Source organism: Schistocerca serialis, chromosome 4, assembly GCF_023864345.2.
Source record: "Schistocerca serialis cubense isolate TAMUIC-IGC-003099 chromosome 4, iqSchSeri2.2, whole genome shotgun sequence".
NCBI lineage: Eukaryota > Metazoa > Arthropoda > Insecta > Orthoptera > Acrididae > Schistocerca > Schistocerca serialis.
The window spans coordinates 571,950,759-571,969,262 of record NC_064641.1 but is presented as its reverse complement, the minus strand read 5'-3'; the positions used below and the strand labels follow the sequence as shown (position 1 = coordinate 571,969,262).

The 18,504-nt window shown below is 45.9% G+C and overlaps 1 protein-coding gene and 2 pseudogenes across 3 annotated transcripts in view; 2 read left to right on the top strand and 1 right to left on the bottom strand.

Annotated features, from left to right (window-relative positions):
• LOC126475308 (POU domain, class 3, transcription factor 2) overlaps positions 1–18,504 on the top strand; it is a 654,696-nt gene that overhangs the window by 472,396 nt on the left and 163,796 nt on the right. The gene's annotated exons all lie outside the window — the stretch shown is intronic.
• On the bottom strand, positions 8,394–8,511 carry LOC126476057 (5S ribosomal RNA; annotated as a pseudogene).
• On the top strand, positions 16,926–17,043 carry LOC126476151 (5S ribosomal RNA; annotated as a pseudogene).

Below are 18,504 nucleotides of genomic sequence, written 5' to 3'. Positions count from 1 at the left end.
CCCCCCTCCTCCCAAAATCACAAGTGGCTGCCCGAATCACGAGGACTGAAAAAGCATAATCCGTTTGCTGCTTCGGACTGCCTTCAAATTTCGTCGAATGCTTTTCAAAGGTTCTAGTGGTGCCCCACGATGTATACCAGAGCGCCAGATCATGTACAACGGCGTTGCAGACGCATTTGTCCCTGCACATCGCACTGCAGATTGTCATTTGTGACCGCGAAATGAACACTCTTTATGCCACCTCCTAGGGCCCTTTTCGTGTCGATTCTGTGCAACGGTGTGACTGACATATTTTCCTCGACCACCCTTAAGAGAACCGTGTGATCTAAACTCGGGGCATCGCGATTCCTACCTCTATCATACAGGCGTGAAGAGAAGGGACGAGATGTGGTGAGGGGGGGGGGGGGGGGACACACCTTCTTCCCATCGCGTGACACGTCCACGCTGGCGCTGGGCAGAATTATGGTTAAATCTGATGTGACATCATTAGCCCAGCTTACACCTCACGAGAACTTCTGAGCTATGGCCATTTTTTTCCGCATGTGTCGACAGATACCTTGCTGTCTGAAGTGTCGCCGAGTTCGAGGGTAATATCTCAGGGCGTCATGCTTTTCACCCTTGCAGAAGAAGGCTGTACGCCCCTTTAAGCCAAATTTCACGCTTATGCGTCGCAATGGGAAAAAATGATGGTGGTTTCTAAAAACCAACCCTTTACTAAACGGATAACCTGAGGCACAAGGCCGGCCTCTGTGGCCGAGCGGTTCTAGGCGCTTCAGTCCGGGACCGCGCTGCTCCTGCGGTCGCAGGTTCGAATCCTGCCTCGGGTATGGATATATATGATATCCTTAGGTTAATTAGGTTTAAATAGTTCTAAGTCTACGGGACTGATGACCTCAGCTGTTGAGTCCCATAGTGCTTAGAGCCATTTGAACCATTTTGAGGCACAATCCCAGTTGCAGGTTGCCTAACAAACCGCTTCCAGGGGCAATAAACATTTGATTTTTATATATTTCGTGTAATTACTGAGCTAATTCAACGTTTTCAAATGCTGTCATAATAGATTCACTAAGAGCTATCATTTTATGTTAAACGTTTAGCACGGTAAGAAAAGTATTATCGTTACGAACTATGTATAGTGTTAAGGCAGCATAACTCAAGGCACGCAGATTTCCTACGTTATAGTCATCCATTATTTGAGAAATGAGCGGACTTTGCGCATTCCAATAAACTTTACACATGTTTTCAAATCTTTTCTACACTTTTTCTCGCTTAAGTGCTTAACGTCAAATATTAAACTCACAAACTTCATTTCCATGACGTACGTCAGCAGTAGAGAGTCGCATGACTGCCGAGTACCACTCCCATAACATCTACAGCACGCCAAAGCGACTAGTGTGCTCTTTTAAGGGGTTATTGATATTTCGTCTGCTGAGAGTGCCATTTAATTCCCCTCGTTTCGCCATTTATATTAAAGTTTTCTTCATTGGATGTCTAATTACTCTTTCCCTGTCTTGTCAATTTTCTACATTTTCACTCATGTGGCCATAGGTTAAGAAACATAAATTGACTCGTATGTAAGCCGAAATTTTCGATGTTCTTGCATTGCATTCACTATGTAATGCAACTTCACTGGTGATCAGTCAGTGACTTCAGATTGACAACAAGAGATATATGGTGATTTTTTTGAGTAGTTGCCCATACGAAACAAAACAGTTCTTCCCGCAAAAATAATCCCTATTCGCAATCTCAAGTGCTTCGCTTTCTTCCTTCTTCTTCTTCTTCTTCATTTCTTCTTCGGCTACAGCTACTTTTCTTCAGTTACCCTCAGTCTACACTGAGGTAGCCCCTCCATCTTTTCCTTGGGCGGCTTATATTTCTTTTACCAGCTGCTGTTTTATTTTTTAAGATTTTTACAATCTTCCATACATCAACCTGTCCGTGTGTTCGTTACATTCACGCTTTCTCTTATGTACCCACTCATTAATTGAGTTCACTTTACATCCTTTCCTAATGCTTTCGCTTCTCTCCGTGTTTCTCAGCGTCTTCTCTGTAATCCTTAGCTGAATTTTCATTCACATTGTTTCCAAAAGTCTCCCAGCTTCTGATGCTTGAGGTGTTGTCTTAGCTGTGTATGTCATAATCGGTCTCACTGTTGTTTTGTATATTCTTGTCTTTGATGTTCTCCTATATATTTGTTTTTCTAAGTAATTATAAAGCTTTATCGCCAGCACTTTATGCCCTAAAAATGTCTCTTCCTTGTTCACAGGTACATCGTCTGCTAGTAGCCTCATAATTATACAGACACTGTATGCCACGTCTTTTGTGTCTTGAAGAGCAACGGTCGAATAACACCACCTTTATGTTCGCCGACGTTACTATACTTTCTGACGATATCTACGCATTTAGAGTGGCATACCAAATGTCTCAGCTCTGATGTCTTCGAAGTAGGGTGTTCCACAAGGGTTGTATTCAGGGATCTGACATGAACGACCATTTGAGGAAAAGAACTTCATATGTACATATGCCCTATTTCGAATGGTTTTCGAGATACAACAAATTTATTGTCCTTTTTTTCTTACGGCTGGTGCCGCTAACCATACTCGATGGATTAGTCGTGTTAGTACAATTAACTGGCCACCAACATCGCCAGACCCAACGCCATTAGATTTTTGTTTGTGGCGTTGTGAGAAGTCTAAGGTGTAGAAACGGAAGATCAATATGCGAGATGAACTTCTTGGTCATATAATCAACGCTGCTGCGCTCATAAGGGAAAATGCAGACAAGCAACAGAAAATGTTCGTCCGAGAGTACAAAAATGCATTGAAATTAACGATGGGATGTTCGAACATTTATTTTGAATTGCACGACAGCTGTAATGTGACGTGTATGGTATTGCTTAGAGGTGAAAGCGGTAAAAATATGTGTTTTTCGATTGATACTTTGTAAAACGCCTTTATAGTGTTTTCTAACTTTTGTTCATTTGTACATGTGGAAACCTGACAATGTGTTGAATAATACAGAAAATGAATGACAACGTACATAAAATATATTCTATCTCAGAAGCTATTCGGTCTAGCATATGTCCATATGAAATTTTCTGCTTCAAGTCATCGTTGCTGTCATATCGCTGAATACTGACTAATCTCCAGGCACACCTTGTATGTTCGGATATTCCATATTCGGTAGGGGTACGGAACTGTATCAAAGATTCTCTGGGAGAAAACAAAAGGGGGTTGTTTCCTTCCCCGTCATGGAAAATATTTTCAGAGATAAATCGGAGTTTGTATGGTCTGCATGGACTCTGAAATACAATAAGTAGTAATGCTGATTTAATATTATTTTGTATTTATTCGTAATCTCTAGAAATAAAAAAAGTATTTTATTTTCTATTTTACACCAAATATTAATTTTTTGTCGGTTGAGCCTTTTTTTAAGGGTAACAACGGTGTACAGTATTTGACCATCATGAAGAAAAGAAAGCTGGTAGTGTCCATAGACAAAAAAGATACTCAGACATGAAAGTTAATTATGTAAATGACTAGCTGCTACGATATGATTTCTGATGACGAAATTATCGCCGTTTCTTCGTCTGACAATGACAACAGTGATGATGGATTAGCTGACGATGTTGGCGCTTGATCTGAAGACATTGTGACACGTACAGAGCAACAACACATTGGAAAAAATAATGACTTATTTGGAACGCCAGATGAAAGTTACTTCTGGCGAGCTAATGCTGGCGAGAAGCCTACGTTATCTTGTTGTACACAAACGGCGTTCGAATGTAGCTGCAAAAAAAGACTCGCTGATTATTTCAGTATACGAAAAACTCAGTGTATTACCTTTTCTATCAATATATGATAAAAAATTATGTTAGAGTAATATGTATTTGTGTATTTACGTGAAAATTATTATGTCGTGTTTGTTTATGGCATTTAATCCGTGTCGTTCTAATTCTTTTTGCAATAATCCGGATGACATACGATCCCACCAAGACATGGTAAAAGAGGATTTTACTAACATTTTCATGTGATTAATAAAAATAAACAATGATATTTTTTCCAGAAAATAATGATTCAATATTTGTCACTTGGCATTTCCATTTTATAATAAATATAGAATTCGTATAAAAGTAAAAGAAGTTGCGTAAATCGAGTATCGAACCAGAACTTCGCGATTGCATGACTAGAATGCTGCCGGCCGGAGTGGCTGAGCGGTTCTATGCGCTTCTGTCTGGAACGGCGCGACCACTACGGTCACAGGTTCGAATCCTGCCTCGGGCATGGATGTGTGTGATGTCCTTAGGTTAGTTAGGTTTGAGTAGTTCTAAGTTCTGGGGGGCTGATGACCTCAGATGTTAATTCCCATAGTGCTCAGAGCCATTTGAACTAGATCGCTACGCACCTATCTACGGACGGGTGCATTCAAAATTCTGCAATTTTTTTAAATTTTTAACAACGCTGGAGGTTATTTACGAGGGGTGTTCAATAAGTAGTGCAACACATTTATTTCTTGGCCAGTTTCGGTTTAAAATATATGGAATTTGTTTTGGGTTTCATGATGGCAGTGCTATACTTAGCCTTCAAAGTGGCGTCTGTAATGCTCCAGCGTGCCGGCCGATTTCACGCAGCTGTGGGTCCTGCAATATCGGAACGTGCGGACACTCTCATTCGCGGTGATCGACAGATCACAGCCAAACATCTCGCTGCAAAACTGGGTGTCCCTTTTGGTAGGTCTGACACATTTGTCCAGTTGGTGTACCAAAGGTGTGGGTCAGCTGGGTTCCTCGCCGCCTAACAGAAGATAGTAAAGAGTAAGGATGGACTACCTGTTTGGTCATGTACTAAACATGCAACAGAAAGCCCACAATAAACTAAAAGTACTGAAACCACCAACTGGCAGAAGGGGGCTACACCCTCTGGACCGACCTATGCGCTGGTAAGCAAATGTTGCGTAGATCTCCGCTCCACCAAGGTTCTGAAAATCCCTCCAAATCCTCGAACGCCATGCACTCTGTCTCGTTTTCCGCATCACATTATGTTCCCCTACCTGGATCCTCTACTATATCAAATTACCACTCCTTCTCACCCACATCGAACGTCTCTGCATCTCCTATATTTTCCGCATACTATATGCCAGTCACCACATTGTCTCCCCTCAGATCACCAACCCTGATAAAGCTGCCATGATTTCACGAACACATCCCTCCGTCCCTACATCTACACACAATCCATATCCTATCACAACGCAACTTCAACCTACTCCCTCTCCCAGATAACGAGATCCGCCCTGATATTTATCCCGCCTACCAACCTTAACTCTTCTCTGCCTATTCCACATCACATTAGGGCTCGTTTCTCCTTTCCCTCTCTATCCAAGTCCATCGCTTTCCTCTTGCAACCACTGCCCTACGCACATGAAAACTACTCCTACCCACAGTCTTTGCCAAAGACTGTATTTCCCAGCCGGCCGGGTGGCCGAGCGGTTTTAGGCACTACAGCCTGGAATCGCGCGACCGCTACGGTCGCAGGTTCGAATCCTGCCTCGGGCATGGATATGTGTAATGTCCTTAGGTTAGTTAGGTTTGAGTAGTTCTAAGTTCTAGGGGACTGATGACGTCAGAAGTTAAGTCCCATAGTACTCAGAGCCATTTGAACCATATTTTTTTGTATTTCTCACGATCCACTTGAGCTCCTACCTCGCACCTCTATAGTTTTTCCTATCTAACAGACCACTGTCTTTCTACCCACACTCTTTAACACTAGGGAATACCTCTCACCCTAGGTCAGATGCTCCAGTTTTTAAGTGAAAGCGCACTACTTCGGTGTTTTTATCTGAATAAATTCACCTTCCTGTGATGTGTTCTTAACATGTACATATTTCCAGTTTTGAACTGTCTGCCTTCGATTTTTAATTTGAAACAATAAGCAACCCCGAGTTTTGTTTATACTCCCCATTTTTTTTTTAAATTCGTTTGGCTGAAGAGCGGAGAACTGTACTGCTGAGAGCCCACCCCTTGCTCGTGTGGGGCGAGAGAGATGAAATAACAATAAGGGAAAAAACATCTGTTTGGTCTAATGAGCTAAGCAGTCTGTGGGAAGCAATACACGTATAATGGGAACGTTACTGGTGCATCAAGACGTTGGCCCCGGCGTCGACCAGTGGTGTGGTTCAAAAAAATGGCTCCGAGCACTATGGGACTTAACTTCGGAGGCCATCAGTCCCCTAGAACTTAGAACTACTTAAACCTAACTAACCTAAGGACATCACACACATCCATGCCCGAGGCAGGATTCGAACCTGCGACCGTAGCGGTCGCGCAGTGGTGTGGTACTAGGCGGGAATACAGACCCTGCCAGTGACGTGGTGCAAGGCCGCCGCATTGAACTGAGGTCATGTTGAAAAATAGGGTTTTGCAGCCAGAAAGTGTGGAGAATAATTTGGTATATTGGAATCCTGAATAAAACCAATCTGCGTAAACTCGATTTTCTCGAGTGTGTTTGAGGAACGCATCGTACTGCCTTAGGACCTTCAACTCCCGAAAGATGAAGAAACGGAAAGAGGGCGAGTCCGTATGCTCTCCTTTCCAGGACTGACTGTCTCCACTCGAAAGTATTCACAAACGGGGAGTGCCGACCGAAGTCAAGCAGGTCGGCAGGGAGCAGTAGGGCTGAGGCGACGCGCGTTTTAATACGCGGGCCCTGGGGCAGCGGCGCGCGTGCAGGTGCGTCCTCCTATTAATAGCGGCGGCGCGTCCAGCCGCTTCACGCGCCGCTGGATCACAAAGGCGGCCGGCCGTGGCCGTGTCTGAGCACCCGCAGCCGCGCCGCGCCGCGTCGCAGCCGAATCCGCCGCCGTCGCCTCCTTTACCGAACCGGCCGCACCCTCTGCTTCCGAGCAGAACCCTCTTTTGAACGGTCCGCCAAGTAGGACGACTGCCGACTGTCTAGGCTCGTACGCAGTTTTTTCCTTTTGCTACCCTCCAATTCCTTCGCAGGAAAATAAATATTTTAACGGTATAAACTGTAGCAAAGCACTTGCAGGTGCCGGATCTGCAGATATGTGTCGAAATGTTTCTTTCTTCCGCGTCGGCGAAGACTGCCGTGATCCAGTAAGCTTGCAATATACGCGACGCACGTAGATTACTATCCAACGTAATAATACCTCGCCCATAAGATAAATATCTACGAGGAGTTTTCAATTAGTAATGCAACTCTTTTTAAGCTGTGAAGACGGGGCGTGAGTCGTGCTTGGGTAACTCAGTTGGTAGAGCACTTGCCCGCGAAAGGCAAAGGTCCCGAGTTCGAGTCTCGGTCCGGTACACACATTTAATCGGCCAGGAAGTTTCACTTTTTTTCTTCTTGTAGAAATCAATTGCAAACTGGAAGCTTTATTAAAACCCCTTTACCATGGTTTCAGCGTTTTTAAATGTGTCTTCATCAGAAGGAAACATAGACCACTGCATTACACGTTGTGGCACAAGTACGTTAAAAAATAGTCGAAAGGCTCAGTGAAATATAAAATTTCACTTCCATAATAAGTTAAAACATGCACAGCATTGACCCGGCCGTTGGGGCCGAGCGGTTCTAGGCACTTCAGTCTGGAACCGCGTGACCGCTACGGTCGCAGGTTCGAATCCTGCCTCGGGCATGGATGTGTGTGATGTCAATTGGATTAGTTAGGTTTAATTAGTTCTAAGTCTAGGGGACTGATGACTTCAGATGTTAAGTCCCATAGTTCTTAGAGCCATTGGAGCCATTTTGCACAACATTTCCTCATCAATGTACAGCTAGTGTACCAAATGCGAGCAAACATGTTGTGCATGTTTTTAGCTATGTGACGAAACTCGGGCCGCAGCCGAAACCTGTCACACACCAAAGCTGACAGACACCGAGCACCTTCAATATCCGCTAACAGCTGGAAGTCAGAAGCTGCGAGATCAGGGCTGTCGGGTGGATGAGGAAGAACAGTCCTATGAAGTTTTATGAGCTCCTCTCGTGTGCACAGACTTGTGTGAAGCCCAGCACTGTCATGAAGAAGTTCGTCTGCATTTCTGTGGCTATGAGCTCGCTGAAGTCGTTTCTTCAGTTTTCTAACGGTTGTATGATACTCTTCAGACTTGATCGTTGAATGGGGAGGGAAGACATCAAACAGAGGGATTATGTCTGCAGTACCAATAAAAAAACTCCTCCTGAACAGGCCATGAAGGCCCGAAGGTACCGAACGGCCAACGTGTCATCCTCAGCCCACAGGCGTCACTGGATGCGGATATGCAGGGGCAAGTCGTCAGCACAACGCTCTCCCGACCGTATGTCAATTTCCCAGACCGGAGCCGATACTTCTCAGTCAAGCATCTCGTCAGTTTGCCTCACAAGGGCTGAGTGCAACCCCCTTGCCAACAGCGCTCGGCAGACCGGATGGTGACCCATCCAAGTGCTAGCCCAGCCCGACAGCGCTTAACTTCGGTGATCTGACGGGAACAGGTGTTACCACTGCGGCAAGGCCGTTGGCGTAGTACCAATAGAGACGTCCAATTGAGCAGCGAGGTGCTTGATTGTGATCCGTCAGTCACCTCGCATAAGAGTGCCAGCACGTTCCAAAATTGCGGAAGTCACAGCTCTGTGAGGCCGGCCGGCACCCCGGAGAACGGACTGGTATGCGCGACATTGTTGCTATCATGACAGACGCCTTGCCCAACAACTCGGCGAGCTTTTTTTCACCGCCAGGTCTCCATAGACATTCTGCAAGCGCCTATGAATATCGGCGGTGCGCTGGTTTTCCTCAAAAAACAAAGAAGTCAATCACAGCTCTTTGTTTGGAACGTCGTTACAGACGCCACTTTGAAGGCTATGTATTGCGCCGCCACTTGTCGGAACTTAATGAAACTATATGGGCTGTATCGTGATTATTGCACGACGGTCCTCAACAAATACCGCATTTTTCAACCGAAAATGGCCGAGAAAAAAGAAGTGCTGCATTACTTATGGAACGCCCCTCATTCACCTCCACCTATATCCACTAGCCACTTCCTGAAGTGTGACAAAAACGATAAAAATTTCATGTCGCTATCGCAGCATAAAGTCCCTTCTAGTGCCTTGTGCACCACAGATAGTTACATTGAACTGACGATGTCACCGTTTTAAACTACTTTGTGCATCACTGCACCGTAGCTGAGTCGTCATCCTGTCTGGCTGGTATGTGGAGGACCCTGGTTAGATTCTCGGCCAGGGATGTTTCCTCAGTGGGGGACTGGAATGGTAGGCACACAACCTCGACATCCCAGTTGAGGAGCTACTCGATTGAGAAGTGCTGCTCCAAGACCAAGAAAGGCGACAACGGTCAGGAGAGCTGTGTGCTGGCCACACGTCCCTCCATGCCGCATCCGATTGACGCCATGGCAGAGGATGACGCCGCGATCGGTCGGCCCCTATTGGCGAGCCTGGGCCGGAACGCGGAGCTCTGCTATACCACTGTCCCTTCCCTCCCTATTACAGTCGCAAATGGTGGATGGAGAGAAAACTTGGTAGTAAGCCTCGAGCGAGTCTGATCTCTTTAAATTATAATGGATGATCAAAAAGTTTCTGTCTGAGGATTTTACAGTTGCGTATATGCAACGTAGCGCGACTTCGATACGGGTATTTATAGCACCGACGTGTAGAAAAAGAGTCAGTATGGCATTCGTGCCTTTCCGATGAGTATGCGGTACATTCGGAAACCTGAACTATGACGACGTTATTACTGAATGCGTCCAAACAGAACCAACGTGCCGTTACTGTTTTCTTGGCTGTCGAAGGACAAATGACGGTAGACATCCATCGGAGAACGTAGAATGTATATGGGGCAGCATGTCCGTCGACAATCACCGCTACGGAATGGTGCCCTAAGGGGTGCTGCTACTTCATGAAAGGGCATGTTTCCATATCGCAAATGTCGTAAAGCAGAAGTTACGTTAGCTCAAGTGGAATACACTCGAGTACCAGCGCTGTAGTCCTGATCTCTCCCTATCCAATTATCACGTCTTCAGACCCTTAAAAAGGCCTTGAAAGGTCGACGATTCCCGTCGGACGAGGCTGTACAGAAGACAGGTACAGACTTCTTCATGCAACAGGGCACGATGTTTTACCAAACGAGTATCTTCAACCTGGTGCGTCAGTGGGAGGATTACCTCATTGCTCACGACGAGTTTGCCTGATTGGCTTACCGATTGTGGACTGTGCGGCCTTCGAACGGAAACTTTTTGATTTCCCCTTATATCTGTACGATCTTTTCCGTGAAATATCTAGGTGGAAGTACTTTATTGGTTGACTCTTCTAACAGTGGACTCTTTTAACAGTGGACAACATCGCTGTGCACAATTCCTCTGAGGCGCCTTGTCACGGTCCACGCGGCTCCCCCCATCGGAATTCCGAGTCCTCCCTCGGGCATGGGTTTGGGTGTTGTCCGTAGCGTAAGTTAGTTTAGGTTAGATTAAGTAGTGTGTAAGCTTAGGGACCGATGACCTTAGCAGTTTGGTCCCATAGGATCTTATTACAAATTTCCAAAAATTTCTTCGAACGCTGTCGCTGGAGATGAGTGAGCATCTTCGTGATGCTTTCGTGCTTACTAAACGAACATATGACAAAACGTGCTGCTTATTTTGTATATTCTCTATTTCATGTATCAGCACTCTCTAGTAACGGTCCCACACTGACATTAATATTCCAGTATCCGTTAAACGAGGGTTGTGTCAGCTACCTCATTCGTGAGTGGACTACACTTTCTGACCATTCTTCCAGTCACTCTGTCTGGTATTTGCTTGTCTTACAATTAGTTGTGTGTGGTCTTTCAACTTTAAATAGCTCAACACACCTATTACCAGATATTTAATAGATGTGGCTACTTCCAATAATCGTTCGGCAATCGTGTAAGCATACGGAAAGTGATTTTCTACCTACTTAAGCGCTCGACGATACGTATATTTGTGTTGGAGGTCAAGTACCAATCTCTGCACCCATCGTAAAGTTTCCGCTCGACGGGCGTACATTCCGGAATCGGTATGCCAATTAGGGAAGATCGCCATGACCGCTGAGGCAATCATCCCAGTGACACATCGGGTTGAAGACAGCTGTTTGGTAAAACACCGTCATGTTGCATGAACAAAGTCCGTAACTGCCTGCTGCAAATACTCCTCCGAGAGGAATCGTCGAACTTTCAAGGCCTTTTTTGAGGAACCGAAGGCGTGATAATCGCGTGGAGAGACATCAGGAGTACAGGGCGGGTGCTCCAGTGTTTCCCACTTGAACTGACGTAACTTCTGCGTTACGACAATTGCGATTTGGGGACGTGCGCTATCATGAAGCAGCAGTATGTCTTGTCGCAGCTTTCCCGGACGTTTCCACCATTCTTCGATGGGTGTCTGCCGGTGTATGTCCTTCGGCAGCCAAGAAAGAAATAGCATCGCGTTGGTCCTGCTTGGACGCATTTCGTCATAACGGCGCCATAGCACACGTTCCCGCATTTACCGCACGCACGTCGCGAACACACAAATGCCGCACTAACCCCTAGCCTATATGTCAGTGCTTATATACCCACTTCGGAATCGCGCTACGTTGCGTGTATGTTGCAGCAGCCCCTCAAACGAAGACTTTCTGACCCCCTCTTATACAATAGCAACACCCGCGACCAGTCCCACTTAGTTTACAACGTTTTCCACTAGGTCATTTACATATACGTATATATGGGGAGCAGTAATAGTCCTATAACACTCTCTTTGTGTTTCTGCTACGTCTAAAGATTTCACAAGCTGCGACATGGTCGCGGATGGAACAGTGGTCGTAATATGTAGAATAAATTTATTTACTTCGCGTCTATGGTCACAACTATTGTAGGCCCTCTGCCTACTAGTTTCGGTCAGCAATGACTATCTTCAGATCTATGATGAGTTTAATGTCTTTCCACTGCTTCACATCGCTCCGTTTTCCTAACTAGAAATATTTAGCACCACGAAAACATCCGCTTTACGTTGATCAGAACCGACTGATTTGTAGTTAAGATCACCAACCGACTGATTTGTAGTTAAGATCACCGGACAAAAAGTTAGTCACCCCAGCTCGCAAGGACAGATGAATCGTTAGGTCCACACAAATAGCGCAGCGGTCGAGTCAAATGCTCAATTGCGCGCTCACTGCCTGTGCTTGAGCATAAGGTAGTCTCTGGAAGTGAGGCATTTATGTTTCCATGGGACATTTTAGCTAAACACGGGTAAATGTAAGGACGTGAGAGAGTGTCAAAAAAGGAACAACTGTGTTTGGCCGTTGCTGGACGTGTTGGTGTTTCGCGGTGTACTGTTCAACATGTCTACAAACGGAGGTGTAACACACGTGGCTTCGAAAGACGACGTCAGAATTGTGGTGAAAAAAGATCCTGGTTGAGAGGGACCGAAGATGTGTTTAACGGCTTGTGAAATATAGCAGCTTCCAAACCTGACAGGAATTCCTGCAGGCAGCGAATTAAGGTCCATCCTAACCTGTTACCGAGGGAAGGCCATTGATATCCCTATTTTTCAAGATGACAGCAGCAAAGTTCATTGGGCTGGAAGAATGTGTGACTGGTTTTTTGAGCACCCCTCTCCCCCTGTAAGATCTCGATTTCCCTGCAAAATACCTGACTTGAACTCCACTGAAAACTTGTGGGACATGTTGGAACAGCGGTTAAGATGCTGACATCAGCATCCTTGCAATCTGTAGGAATTAGGCACTCAAGTCCTCAGCGAGTGGCTGGATGCGACGTACCCGCACAATGTTGTGGACTCACTTCCTATTTGAGTCTAGGCTGTTATCACGTTCAGGAACAGAATCACACAGCCTTAAATGATGACTGTAATGATTTCTTTAGGATGACTAATTTTTTGGAAAATTTGAAAGTTTGTTAGACTCTATGGGACAAAACTGCTGAGGTCATCGCTCCCTAAGCTTACACAATACTTTAATCTAACTTAAACTAACTTATGCTAAGGACAACACACACACCCATGCCCGAGGGAGGACTCAAACCTCCGACGGGAGGAGCCGCGCGTACCGTGGCAAGGCGCGTGAGACCGCGCGGCTACTCAGCGGGGCACCAATTTTATGACCGGTGAGTTTGTTTGTAATTTGTTTCAGGTGCGACAGACAAAACTGTAAAGGTATAGTGTGTTTTTATACATATGTAAGTCGGTGTTTTGTTTGCCATGTGGCAAATACAGGGTGTTTCAAAAATGGCCGGTATATTTGAAACGGCAATAAAAACTAAACGAGCAGCGATAGAAATACACCGTTTGTTGCAATATGCTTGGGACAACAGTACATTTTCAGGCAGACAAACTTTCGAAATTACAGTAGTTACAATTTTCAACAACAGATGGCGCTGCGGTCTGGGAAACTCTATAGTACGATATTTTCCACATATCCACCATGCGTAGCAATAATATGGCGTAGTCTCTGAATGAAATTACCCGAAACCTTTGACAACGTGTCTGGCGGAATGGCTTCACATGCAGATGAGATGCACTGCTTCAGCTGTTCAATTGTTTCTGGATTCTGGCGGTACACCTGGTCTTTCAACTGTCTCCACAGAAAGAAGTCACAGGGGTTCATGTCTGGCGAATAGGGAGGCCGATCCACGCCGCCTCCTGTATGTTTCGGATAGCCCAAAGCAATCACACGATCATCGAAATATTCATTCAGGAAATTAAAGACGTCGGCCGTGCGATGTGGCCGGGCACCATCTTGCATAAACCACGAGGTGTTCGCAGTGTCGTCTAAGGCAGTTTGTACCGCCACAAATTCACGAAGAATGTCCAGATAGCGTGATGCAGTAATCGTTTCGGATCTGAAAAATGGGCCAATGATTCCTTTGGAAGAAATGGCGGCCCAGACCAGTACGTTTTGAGGATGCAGGGACGATGGGACTGCAACATGGGGCTTTTCGGTTCCCTATATGCGCCAGTTCTGTTTATTGACGAAGCCGTCCAGGTAAAAATAAGCTTCGTCAGTAAACCAAATGCTGCCCACATGCATATCGCCGTCATCAATCCTGTGCACTATATCGTTAGCGAATGTCTCTCGTGCAGCAATGGTAGCGGCGCTGAGGGGTTGCCGCGTTTGAATTTTGTATGGATAGAGGTGTAAACTCTGGCGCATGAGACGATACGTGGACGTTGGCGTCATTTGGACCGCAGCTGCAACACGGCGAACGGAAACCCGAGGCCGCTGTTGGATCACCTGCTGCACTACCTGCGCATTGCCCTCTGCGGTTGCCGTACGCGGTCGCCCTACCTTTCCAGCACGTTCATCCGTCACGTTCCCAGTCCGTTGAAATTTTTCAAACACATCCTTTATTGTATCGCTTTTCGGTCCTTTGGTTACATTAAACCTCCGTTGAAAACTTCGTCTTGTTGCAACAACACTGTGTTCTGGGCGGTGGAATTCCAACACCAGAAAAATCCTCTGTTCTAAGGAACAAACCATGTTGTTTACAGCACACTTGCACGTTGTGAACAGCACACGCTTACAGCAGAAAGACGACGTACAGAATGGCGCACCCACAGACTGCGTTGTCTTCTATATCTTTCACATCACTTGCAGCGCCATCTGTTGTTGAAAATTGTAACTACTGTAATTTCGAAAGTTTGTCCGCTTGAAAATGTACTGTTGTCCCAAGCATATTGCAACAAACGGTGTATTTCTATCGCTGCTCGTTTAGTTTTTATTGCCGTTTCAAATATACCGGTCATTTTTGAAACACCCTGTACCTACCTGCGTCCTTGACTTCTAAGTTCTTTACGTTGATTTCACCTGCATAGGCTGTAGCTAAGCGATGTCTGCACAAGATTATATCTTTCGGGAGCGCTAGGCCCTCAAGTTTCACGGGAGAAATTCTGTGAGTGCTGGAAGGAAGGAGATGAGATTCTGGAGTAGGTAAAGCTGCGAAGACGGGTCGTCGGCTTAGCTGATACAGCACTTGCCCGCGGAAGGCAAAGGTTTCAGATTCGAATCCCGGTCTAGCACACAGTTTTAATCTCCCAGGAAGATTTACTTTGTATGTGAAAGCGTCGGTAATTTCCCGTTTGTAATTCTCCGCTCCCCCCCGCTCTTCCAGGGAATCCCAGAAATGTTGTGACAAACTTCGAAGGGTGTAGAGGGTATAGTGAGGAAAAATTTGAGGATAGGAACCCGTGTCCGGAAACGTCATTAAATGCGGAGGGGTTGCACTCAGAAAAGCTTTGCTCCAGCCACTTAGCCGGAGGTAACAGACCCTTTTACGTCACAATATCACGCAACCTCAAATATAGGTGATATTTCATTGGACTCTTAGATACATCTGATAACGGAATGCGTACTCTGAAACAGATCATGTACTTTGTACAGTGCATCTATAATCATGTCACAAAAACTGCAGCCGTTCGAAGTCTGTATTCTTTCTCTTAAGAAAATACATTGCATCTGCGTCCCTGAGAGATGGCATGTTCACAAGGTGTTAAGTGGACGTGGAAGCGAATAGCAGCTTTTTCATCCCCTACTGTCAAGAGAGTTGTTTTCTATCTACAGGGTGTTTCAGAGTTCATGTGACACACTTCTAGAGGTCGTACAGGGGACTTAATAGATCAAGTTTTACGTAGGAACACTTGTCCCGAAACGTCATCTAATGACGCTACAGAGCGTGAAAGTCATAGGTGCCAGCGCCTGTAAATGTAAGCATTTACTCTGCAATACCGTGATGATGTTAAAAGTTTTCTAGTATGATAGAGAACGATAAATGTATCAATTTGAGGTAAGGGTTACTGTACTGGAAACCAACGAGTCGAAAATTATAAGCGAAAACCGTTCTGATACATCTGACAGCGGAATACATGTACTGGTACTGTTGTTGCTAAGATTGTAGGGTAGGCAACTTTCAGAGATGATAATATGGACTAAAAGAAGAACAAAATGTATAGTAAATATGGGCTCCAAAATGCATACCTTTAGAGATGTGAACACTTTTTCAATAGAGATGTGTTTCATATTAGCGAAGATGAACAAGAGCTCATAGCTCTTAAGGTATACATTTTGGATCCCATGTTTACTGGACGTTTTCCTTGTTCTGCCCCATACTACCAGTTCTGAAAGTTGCCAACCCTACAGTCTTACCAACAGCAGTACCAGTGTAATTATTCTGCAGTCAGAGTTATCAGAACTGTTTTCGCTTATAATTTTCGACTCGATGATTTCCGGTGTAGTGTCCCTTACCTCAGATTGATGGGTTTATCGTTCTCCATCATCCTAGAACATTTGTAACATCATCTCGGAGTCGTCCTGCACATGTATACATTTACAGGCGCCGGTGCCTATAACTATGACGCTGTGTAGCGTCGTTGGACGATGTTCCGGACGTGGGTTCCTGTATAAAACGTGATCTACTCAGTCCCTTCTACAATCTCTAAAAGTGTGAAACGTGAATTGTTGAACATCCTGAATAAGAGGGCGTTCCGGTTTTTTGCCAACACCGAATAACTCTTGGAAAACCAGTATTAGAAATTGTTCTCATTTACCTATAAATTTTAATTACTACAGCTGTTTGCCTACGAGATGAATTTTGAATGCACCTTTTGTTTCGGTGCCATTATCTACGGCATCATGCATCTAATATCACTCAAATAGTATCCCAGGCTTCTCTCAACATCCATAGAAATGCGTTACGCCTTACACCTTATAATTTGTAGTTTATCTGGTCAACACTTCCTTTGTAAATACCATCAATAGTGATATGCAGTACACTACGAATGTGAGATGTAAGCTAAACTAGCACATCAATTTTAGAAAGCATTGTTTCAACGGAAAGTGAACAGCGATCGGTGTAAAATATTAAAATTCAGTGAGATAGTCTCGATCGCAACGATGTTTATTTGGCCTGACAACTAGTTTCGGGGCAACGGCCTTGCCGCAGTGGTTACACCGGTTCCCGTGAGATCACCGAAGTTAAGCGTTGTCGGGCGTGGTCGGCACTTGGATGGGTGACCATGCAGGCCGCCATGCGCTGTTGCCATTTTTCGGAGTGGACTCAGGCTCGTGATGCCAATTGAGGAGCTACTCAACCGAATAGTAGCGGCTTCGCTCAAAAATACCATCATAACGACCAGGAGAGCGATGTGCTGACACCACGCCCCTCCTATCCGCATCCTTCACTGAGGATGACATGGCGGTCGGATGGTCCCGGTAGGCCACTCGTGGCCTGAAGACGGAGTGAATGCAACCAGTTTCGGTCTGTAATTTAGACCATCTTCTGGCCTTAAGCACCATGATGGCGGCTGGTGGCGGCGGTCGGTACAAGATCAGCAAAACAGTTGACGTCCGTGTTCTTGAAGATTTTCTTCCGTCCACCGCCACCAGACACCATCATGGTGTTTAGCCGCCTTAATGGTGCTTACGGCGTGAATGTGGTCTACAGCACAGAGCAAAACCGGCTGTAAAAAAAAAAAGGAGAGGGGGGGCATCTGTTTCGATTGAGACTGTTTTACTGATTTTTAATAGTGGTTCAGTGGCCAGATGACTGAGACAGTTATTTTGCTAAATCAAGACTGCCGGACAGGGATCGAACTACTGCGCCAGGTGTTACCGGCAGGAGCAGAAGAAGCGAGGACCCGATCCGTGTAGTGCAGCAGCGCGGTATACGTACGAGGACCGGAACAGAACTCACTCGCGTCTTCGCACGCCGTAGTCGGATTCCTGCCGTCGCGACGCGCACTCTAATTTGCAGCCGGCTTTGCGCCTAATTAGAATTAATTAATATGATTGGTCCTAGAGTGTGGCACATTTGTAATTAGCAGAATTAAAGGTGGCGACGGCGGGCGGCGGCCGTAATGTAAGTGGGCGACTGCGCAAATACAGGCGGCACGTCGCGTTTATTTCACCCCGCGGCCGGCCCGCCGGACGGGCGCGTCTGCAAATTTAGCCGCCATACATCACTCGCGGTGACACACAAATGACGGAAAATTACAAGCGCAATGGTGGGAACGGCGCCCGCCCACCGGCCCGCGCCCGTGCCTATTACACGGGGGCCCGGACGCCGGGGTGTCAGCGCGCCGGGCACCAAAAAAATTGTTAATGAGGGTAGAAATAATTATAATGGCCGGCACGGAACTTTAGTGCCGGCAGGAGCTCGGGGAGTCGTAGGAAAGAAGTTTCCAAAGACGTTGTCTTTGATTGGTAATTAAGGTTGCCTTTATGCGCGAATGAATTATTCATGGGATGCTAACGAACTGGTATGTGTCGGCGGACATTGAAACTACCACTCGCAGTTTCTGGGAAGTTGTATGTAATTCGGGCTCGCCGGGGGTTGCTGTCCGACCAACCCTACTGCAGCTCTCCTCCCCCTGCTGTTCCTCCACCTCCCCCGTACCCCTCTCCCCTTCCTTTCCGTTACCCCTTCGTGGCCCTACTTCGTTCCCTTTGCTCACTAATTATACCTTCGTCTGTTCGCTTCTTTCGGTAAATATTGTCGATGGCA